General features: G+C 39.5%; 1 protein-coding gene across 4 annotated transcripts in view; it reads right to left on the bottom strand.

Moving 5' to 3' along the window:
- LOC137625006 (uncharacterized) overlaps positions 1–10,000 on the bottom strand; it is a 214,039-nt gene that overhangs the window by 30,111 nt on the left and 173,928 nt on the right. For 2 of the 4 annotated variants that reach the window (XM_068355948.1, XM_068355944.1), the window contains exon 1: positions 8,052–8,210. The exons of the other annotated variants lie outside the window; for them this stretch is intronic. The gene's annotated coding sequence lies outside the window, so the exon portion shown is untranslated. Of the gene's footprint in view, positions 1–8,051; positions 8,211–10,000 lie in introns of those variants that run through there. 4 annotated transcript variants of the gene reach the window in all.

Raw genomic sequence — 10,000 nt, forward strand, 5'->3', positions numbered from 1 at the left:
AAAACGAAGAGTTGACTAGTGCTTTCGCGTTATTATTACACTTCTTCATGGAAATAAAACGAAGAGTTGACTAGCGCTTTCGCATAATTATTACACCTCTTCACGGAAAGGAAACGAAGATTACACCTCTTCACGGAAAGGAAACAAAGAGCTGACCGGCGCTTCCGCGTTATTATTACAACTCTTCACAGAAAGGAAACGAAAAGTTGACCAGCGCTTCAGCGTTATTATTACACCTCTTCATGGAAAGGAAACGAAAAGTTGACCAGCGGTTCAGCGTTATTATTACACCTCTTCACGGAAAGGAAACGAAGAGTTGACCAGCGCTTTCGCGTTATTATTACACCTCTTCACGGAAAGGAAACGAAGAGTTGACCAGCGCTTTCGCTTTACTATTACACCTCTTCACGGAAAGGAAACGAAGAGTTGACTAGCGCTTTTGTGTAATTATTGACTAGCACTTTCGCGTTATTAATACACCTCTTCATAGAAAGAAAACAAAGTTGACTAGCGCCTTCGCGTTATTATTACACCTCTTCACGGAAATAAAGCGAAGAGTTGACTAGTGCTTTCGCGTTATTATTACACTTCTTCATGGAAATAAAACGAAGAGTTGACTAGCGCTTTCGTGATATTATTACACTTCTTCATGGAAATAAAACGAAGAATTGACTAGTGCTTTCACGTTATTATTACACTTCTTCATGGAAATAAAACGAAGAGTTGACTAGCGCTTTCGTGATATTATTACACTTCTTCATGGAAATAAAACGAAGAGTTGACTAGCGCCTTCGCATTATTATTACACCTCTTCACGGAAATAAAACGAAGAGTTGACTAGTGCTTTCGCGTTATTATTACACTTCTTCATGCAAATAAAACGAAGAGTTGACTAGCGCTTTCGCATAATTATTACACCTCTTCACGGAAAGGAAACGAAGATTACATCTTGTCACGGAAAGGAAACGAAGAGCTGACCGGCGCTTCTGCGTTATTATTACACCTCTTCACGGAAAGGAAACAAAGAGCTGACCGGCGCTTCCGCGTTATTATTACAACTCTTCACGGAAAGGAAACGAAAAGTTGACCAGCGCTTCAGCGTTATTATTACACCTCTTCATGGAAAGAAAACGAAGAGTTGACCAGAGCTTTCGCGTAATTATTACACCTCTTCACGGAAAGGAAACGAAGATTACACCTTGTCACGGAAAGGAAACGAAGAGTTGACCGGCGCTTCCGCGTTATTATTACACCTCGTCATGGAAAGGAAACGAAGAGCTGACCGGCGCTTCCGCGTTATTATTACACCTCGTCATGGAAAGGAAACGAAGAGCTGACCGGCGCTTCCGCGTTATTATTACACCTCGTCACGGAAAGGAAACGAAGAGCTGACCGGCGCTTCCGCGTTATTAATACACCTCGTCACGGAAAGGAAACGAAGAGCTGACCGGCGCTTCCGCGTTATTAATACACCTCGTCACGGAAAGGAAACGAAGAGCTGACCGGCGCTTCCGCGTTATTATTACACCTCGTCACGGAAAGGAAACGAAGAGCTGAACGGCGCTTCCGCGTTATTATTACACCTCGTCACGGAAAGGAAACGAAGAGCTGACCGGCGCTTCCGCGTTATTATTACACCTCGTCACGGAAAGGAAACGAAGAGCTGACCGGCGCTTCCGCGTTATTATTACACCTCGTCACGGAAAGGAAACGAAGAGCTGACCGGCGCTTCCGCGTTATTATTACACCTCGTCACGGAAAGGAAACGAAGAGCTGACCGGCGCTTCCGCGTTATTATTACACCTCGTCACGGAAAGGAAACGAAGAGCTGACTGGCGCTTCCGCGTTATTATTACAACTCTTCACGGAAAGGAAACGAAAAGTTGACCAGCGCTTCCGCATTATTATTACACCTCTTCACGGAAAGAAAACGAAGAGTTGACCAGCGCTTTTGTGTAATTATTGACTAGCGCTTTCGCGTTATTATTACAACTCTTCACGGAAAGGAAACAAAGAGTTGACCAGCGCTTTCGCGTTATTATTACACCTCTTCACAGAAAGGAAACGAAGAGTTGACCAGCGCTTTTGTGTTATTATTGACTAGCGCTTTCGCGTTATTATTACACCTCTTCATGGAAAGGAAACAAAGAGTTGACCAGCGCTTTCGCATTATTATTACACCTCTTCACGGAAAGGAAATGAAGAGTTGATCAGAGCTTTCGCGTTATTATTACACCTCTTCACAGAAAGGAAACAAAGAGTTGACCAACACTTTCGCGTTTTTATTACACCTCTTCACGGAAAAAAAACGAAGAGTTGACCAGCGCTTTCGCGTTATTATTACACATCTTCACGGAAAGGAAACAAAGAGTTGACCAACACTTTCGCGTTATTATTACACCTCTTCACGGAAAGGAAACGAAGAGTTGACCAGCGCTTCCGCGTTATTATTACACCTCTTCACGGAAAGGAAACGAAGAGTTGACCAGCGCTTTTGTGTAATTATTGACTAGCGCTTTCGCGTTATTATTACACCTCTTCATGGAAAGGAAACGAAGAGTTGACCAGCGCTTTCTTATTATTATTACACCTCTTCACGGAAAGGAAACGAAGAGTTGACCAGCGCTTTCGCGTTATTATTACACCTCTTCACGGAAAGGAAACGAAGAGTTGACCAGCGCTTTCGCGTTATTATTACACATCTTCACGGAAAGAAAACGAAGAGTTGACCAGCGCTTTTGTGTAATTATTGACTAGCGCTTTCGCGTTATTATTACAGCTCTTCACGGAAAGGAAACGAAGAGTTGACCAGCGCTTTCGCGTTATTATCACACCTCTTCACGGAAAGAAAACGAAGAGTTGACTAGCACTTTTGTGTTATTATTGACAAGCGCTTTCGCGTTATTATTACACCTCTTCACGGAAAGGAAACGAAAAGTTGACCAGCGCTTTCGCGTTAAATTACACCTCTTCACTGAAAGAAAACGAAGAGTTGACCAGCGCTTTTGTGTAATTATTGACTAGCGCTTTCGCGTTATTATTACACCTCTTCACGGAAAGGAAACGAAGAGTTGACCAGCGCTTTCGCGTTAAATTACACCTCTTCACTGAAAGAAAACGAAGAGTTGACCAGCGCTTTTGTGCAATTATTGACTAGCGCTTTCGCGTTATTATTACACCTCTTCACGGAAAGGAAAGGAAGAGTTGATCAGCGCTTTCGCATTATTATTACACCTCTTCACGGAAAGGAAACAAAGAGTTGACCAGTGCTTTCGCGTTATTATTACACCTCTTCACGGAAAGGAAACAAAGAGTTGACCAACACTTTCGCGTTATTATTACACCTCTTCACGGAAAGGAAACGAAGAGTTGACCAGCGCTTTCGGGTTATTATTACACCTCTTCATGGAAAGGAAACGAAGAGTTGACTAGCGCTTTCACGTTATTATTACACCTCTTCACGGAAATAAAGCGAAGAGTTGACTAGTGCTATCGTGTAATTATTACACATCTTCATAGAAAGGAAACGAAGAGTTGACTAGCGCTTTTGCGTTATTATTACACGTCTTCATGGAAAGGAAACGAAGAGTTGACTAGCGCTTTCGCGTGATTATTACACTTCTTCACGGAAAGGAAACGAAGAGTTGACTAGCGCTTTCGCGTGATTATTACACCTCTTCATGGAAAGGAAACGAAGAGTTGACTAGCGCTTTCGCGTGATTATTACACCTCTTCATGGAAAGCAAACGAAGAGTTGACCAGCGCTTTTGTGTAATGATTGACTAGCACTTTCGCGTGATTATTACACCTCTTCATGGAAAGGAAACGAAGAGTTGACTAGCGCTTTCGCGTGATTATTACACCTCTTCCCGGAAAGGAAACGAAGAGTTGACTAGCGCTTTCGCGTGATTATTACACCTCTTCCCGGAAAGGAAACGAAGAGTTGACTAGTGCTTTCGCGTGATTATTACACCTCTTCATGGAAAGCAAACGAAGAGTTGACCAGAGCTTTTGTGTAATGATTGACTAGCACTTTCGCGTGATTATTACACCTCTTCATGGAAAGGAAACGAAGAGTTGACTAGCGCTTTCGCGTGATTATTACACCTCTTCACGGAAAGGAAACGAAGAGTTGACTAGCGCTTTCACGTTATTATTACACCTCTTCACGGAAATAAAGCGAAGAGTTGACTAGTGCTATCCTGTAAATTATTACACATCTTCATAGAAAGGAAACGAAGAGTTGACTAGCGCTTTTGCGTTATTATTACACGTCTCCACGGAAAGGAAACGAAGAGTTGACTAGCGCTTTTGTGTAATTATTGACTAGCGCTTTCGAGTTATTATTACATTTATTCATGGAAATAAAACGAAGATTTGACTAGCGCTTTTGTGTAATTATTGACTAGCGCTTTGGCGTTATCATTACACCTCTTCCTGGAAAGGAAACAGAGTTTAGTAGGTAATTATTACACCTCTTCACGGAAAGTAAACGAAGAGTTGACTAGCGCTTTCGTGTTATTATTATACCTCTTCACGGAAAGGAAACCAAGAGTTGACCAGCGCTTTCGCGTTATTATTACACCTCTTCACGGAAAGCAAACGAAGAGTTGACCAGCGCTTTTGTGTAATAATTGACTAGCAATTTCGCGTTATTATTACACCTCTTCATGGAAAGGAAACGAAGAGTTGACCAGCGCTTTTGTGTAATGATTGACTAGCACTTTCGCGTTATTATTACACATCTTCTAGGAAAGTAAACGAAGAGTTGACCAGCGCTTTCGCGTTATTATTACACCTCTTCACGGAAAGCAAACAAAGAGTTGACCAGCGCTTTTGTGTAATGATTGACTAGCACTTTCGCGTTATTATTACACATCTTCAAGGAAAGTAAACGAAGAGTTGACCAGCGCTTTCGCGTTATTATTACACCTCTTCACGGAAATAAAAAGAAGAGTTGACTGACTCTTTCGCGTTATTATCACATTTCTTCACGGAAAGGAAACGAAGATTACACCTCGTCACGGAAAGGAAACGAAGAGTTGACCAGCACTTTTGTGTAATGATTGACTAGCACTTTCGCGTGATTATTACACCTCTTCATGGAAAGGAAACGAAGAGTTGACTAGCGCTTTCGCGTGATTATTACACCTCTTCATGGAAAGCAAACGAAGAGTTGACCAGCGCTTTTGTGTAATGATTGACTAGCACTTTCGCGTGATTATTACACCTCTTCATGGAAAGGAAACGAAGAGTTGACTAGCGCTTTCGCGTGATTATTACACCTCTTCATGGAAAGCAAACGAAGAGTTGACCAGCGCTTTTGTGTAATGATTGACTAGCACTTTCGCGTGATTATTACACCTCTTCATGGAAAGGAAACGAAGAGTTGACTAGCGCTTTCGCGTGATTATTACACCTCTTCATGGAAAGGAAACGAAGAGTTGACTAGCGCTTTCGTGTGATTATTACACCTCTTCATGGAAAGCAAACGAAGAGTTGACCAGCGCTTTTGTGTAATGATTGACTAGCACTTTCGCGTGATTATTACACCTCTTCATGGAAAGGAAACGAAGAGTTGACTAGCGCTTTCGCGTGATTATTACACCTCTTCATGGAAAGCAAACGAAGAGTTGACCAGCGCTTTTGTGTAATGATTGACTAGCACTTTCGCGTGATTATTACACCTCTTCATGGAAAGGAAACGAAGAGTTGACTAGCGCTTTCGCGTGATTATTACACCTCTTCACGGAAAGGAAACGAAGAGTTGACTAGCGCTTTCGCGTGATTATTACACCTCTTCCCGGAAAGGAAACAAAGAGTTGACTAGCGCTTTCGCGTGATTATTACACCTCTTCCCGAAAAGGAAACGAAGAGTTGACTAGCGCTTTCGCGTGATTATTACACCTCTTCATGGAAAGCAAACGAAGAGTTGACCAGAGCTTTTGTGTAATGATTGACTAGCACTTTCGCGTGATTATTACACCTCTTCATGGAAAGGAAACGAAGAGTTGACTAGCGCTTTCGCGTGATTATTACACCTCTTCACGGAAAGGAAACGAAGAGTTGACTAGCGCTTTCTCGTGATTATTACACCTCTTCCCGGAAAGGAAACGAAGAGTTGACTAGCGCTTTCGCGTGATTATTACACCTCTTCCCGGAAAGGAAACGAAGAGTTAACTAGCGCTTTCGCGTGATTATTACACCTCTTCATGGAAAGCAAACGAAGAGTTGACCAGAGCTTTTGTGTAATGATTGACTAGCACTTTCGCGTGATTATTACACCTCTTCATGGAAAGGAAACGAAGAGTTGACTAGCGCTTTCGCGTGATTATTACACCTCTTCACGGAAAGGAAACGAAGAGTTGACTAGCGCTTTCGCGTGATTATTACACCTCTTCCCGGAAAGGAAACAAAGAGTTGACTAGCGCTTTCGCGTGATTATTACACCTCTTCATGGAAAGCAAACGAAGAGTTGACCAGAGCTTTTGTGTAATGATTGACTAGCACTTTCGCGTGATTATTACACCTCTTCATGGAAAGGAAACGAAGAGTTGACTAGCGCTTTCGCGTGATTATTACACCTCTTCCCGGAAAGGAAACGAAGAGTTGACTAGCGCTTTCGCGTGATTATTACACCTCTTCATGGAAAGCAAACGAAGAGTTGACCACAGCTTTTGTGTAATGATTGACTAGCACTTTCGCGTGATTATTACACCTCTTCATGGAAAGGAAACGAAGAGTTGACCAGCGCTTTCGCGTGATTATTACACCTCTTCACGGAAAGGAAACGAAGAGTTGACTAGCGCTTTCGCGTGATTATTACACCTCTTCATGGAAAGCAAACGAAGAGTTGACCAGAGCTTTTGTGTAATGATTGACTAGCACTTTCGCGTGATTATTACACCTCTTCATGGAAAGGAAACGAAGAGTTGACCAGCGCTTTCGCGTGATTATTACACCTCTTCACGGAAAGGAAACGAAGAGTTGACTAGCGCTTTCGCGTAATTATTACACCTCTTCACGGAAAGGAAACGAAGAGTTGACTAGCGCTTTCGCGTAATTATTACACATCTTCACGGAAAGGAAACGAAGAGTTGACTAGCGATAATTGCACATCTTCACGGAAAGGAAACGAAGAGTTGACTAGCGATAATTACACATCTTCACGGAGAGGAAACGAAGAGTTTACTAGCACTTTCGTGTTATTATTACACCTCTTCATGGTCTTATAAGATCGTGAAAAGGTGTAATAACACACAAGCGCTGGTCAACTTTTCGTGTCCTTTTTCTTCCAGGCCTGCTGTTATATATACATACATAAACACACACACAAATATATATATATATATATATATATATATATATATATATATATATATATATATATATATATATATATATATATATATATATAGTTACTTTAAAAACGATAAGATATCGTTCGTTATTTTACACAGGTGCACTTCCAATCCTATGCGAACGGTATAATGTACTTAGGCTTAGTATCAACCGAAATATTCTGAATAAACTTCATCAACAGAAAGGGGAACATTTAATCCTACGCTAGTAGCTGTTCTTGCAAAAATGGTTATGAATGAAGTTAGTACAAACGGCCATAAAGATCACTGGTTTCTACACACTAGGAATCTGGTTTTTCTCGTCAATTCAACTGATTTAACACGAAAGTAATAATATTATCCTGCAAATCATACAACACAGATAACCAATCATATTATTATTGTATAGAGTACCGTTGGGAAATGAACTCTTTGTAGTAAACACTTTTTTAGTAACGTTTATTAATATCTATTGAATTGGAATTAACTCTAATCAAGCTGCTCACTAATTTCTTTAAATCTATATACTTTTCAATTAATTAATTATATAATTTTTATTGATTAAATTATCTTAAACACAAGAGTAAATATATTTGACAACTCATCACGATGAAATCAACAATTTCAGATTCATTATCTAACCAAACCACTTGAGGCCCTCTCACCACAAAGAAATAACAAGACGCTCAGTGAATGTAGAGCTGTTCTTACCTGCTCCAGGAGGAAGGAAGGAAGTGAGAGAGGGATAAGGAAAGAGTGGGAGAGAAAGGGAGAGGGGGAGAGAGAGAGAGAGCAGGACACGCACAGCTCCTCGATCCTCCCGACTCTTTCTTGCTAGTACTAAGGTTGACTTTCTGTAGTTACACCTGTAGTGTTTGGGAGAGGCGTCACACCTTCGCCTTCAACACTACCCTCTCGCTCTCTCTCTCCCTCTCCCTCTCCCTCCTCCCCGTGGAAATTCTCTTACACCCCTTCCCCCCCCCCCCTCCTTCCGTAACCCCTGTCTGATGATTTATTTCTTTCGATCCAATTCATATGCAAATTAATTCCTGTGGTGAATGCTTATCCTTTAAAAGAAAAATCTCTCTCTCTCTCTCTCTCTCTCTCTCTCTCTCTCTCTCTCTCTCTCTCTCTCTCTCTCTCTCTCCATTTTTAGTTTGAGAATTTGGAAAAAAACACCAATTACAGATATTAATAATTTGCATATTACTTTTTTTTAAATTATTTTCTAGCATATAAAAATCTCCTAATTAAATTATACATCTAAACCTATACTAAAATAGAAGGAAAATACATCACTATTTTTATCGCCCACCAAAATGTATTCATAAATACAAAAAATATAAATAATCCATTAAATATTCATGAAAAGATCGTACCTTGTGAAACCATTAAGAAAAGTTTCGTCCTTTTGAGGTTCATAATGACAAGTGTGTGAATAGGAATCGTTGGACGCATCTTTTCCCAGCTGAAACTTATTCAGCTCAGTTGAAAAGAAGCAATGTTTTACCTGGTTTCTGTGGGTTCAGTGTATGTATGTATGTATGTATGTATGTATGTATGTATACATATATATTTATAAATATACATACATACATACATACATACATACATACATACATACATACATACATACGTATATATACTTACACACATATATATATATATATATATATATATATATATATATATATATATATACATATATATATATACATATATATATATATATATATATATATATGTGTGTGTGTGTGTGTGTAAATTATATATATACATATATTTATATTTATATATATACATACATATATATATATATACAAATATATATACATATATATGTATGTATATATACATACATATATATGTATATATATATATAATATATATGCATGTGTATAACACATATATGTACATAGTTATATAATTTTGAGAAAATTCAGGGACATGCGTTCGAATCCTGTCCCAGGTAGAAGCAATTGTCAATAAATTAATTCTTTTTTTAATATTTACTCACTAACCAGGCTGGGAGGAGCGAAGAGAAGAAAAGTCTCCTTTCGTTCTTTTCTTGTGTCGGTTAACCCCCAAAATTGGGCGAAGTGCCTTGTTAGGTAGGTAGATTATCAAGTAATAGATTGCAAGGAGGAGTTGATGATGAACGCCATACTGAGTATAGGAATGTGATATCTGGTGTTCTTGTCCCAATATTCATCAAATATACTATATAGGCATGTATGGTTTGGCCTAGAAATCATGCTCGTTGCATATGCAGATGATGCTACTCTCTTATACTCAATTCCATCTCCTCAATGTAGACCTGAGGGTGGTGGAACTCTTTAATAATAGTAATAGCTAAAATTAGTTGAGGGTGCAAATTATGGGGCATGAACTTGAACTCTTAACAAAACTCAAAGTATTGATACTGTACCTTTTAATATATACAGGAGTGATTCTTGGTTGTCAATTTACTTTTGAATTAACACATTTAGTCTGTATGTTCTTCAATCGCATAAATATTGGATTAATATGAAAGTCCTTCAAGATTCTCGGTAATCAATATATCCAGAGGAAATATTTTCGTTTTATTCTTTTATCCTCCTCTGTTATGAAATATCACACAAAATAACGAAATAACTCTTCTTTTACATATTTCACAAATT

The sequence above is a fragment of the Palaemon carinicauda genome, chromosome 31 (genome assembly GCF_036898095.1).
Source record: "Palaemon carinicauda isolate YSFRI2023 chromosome 31, ASM3689809v2, whole genome shotgun sequence".
Lineage (NCBI taxonomy): Eukaryota > Metazoa > Arthropoda > Malacostraca > Decapoda > Palaemonidae > Palaemon > Palaemon carinicauda.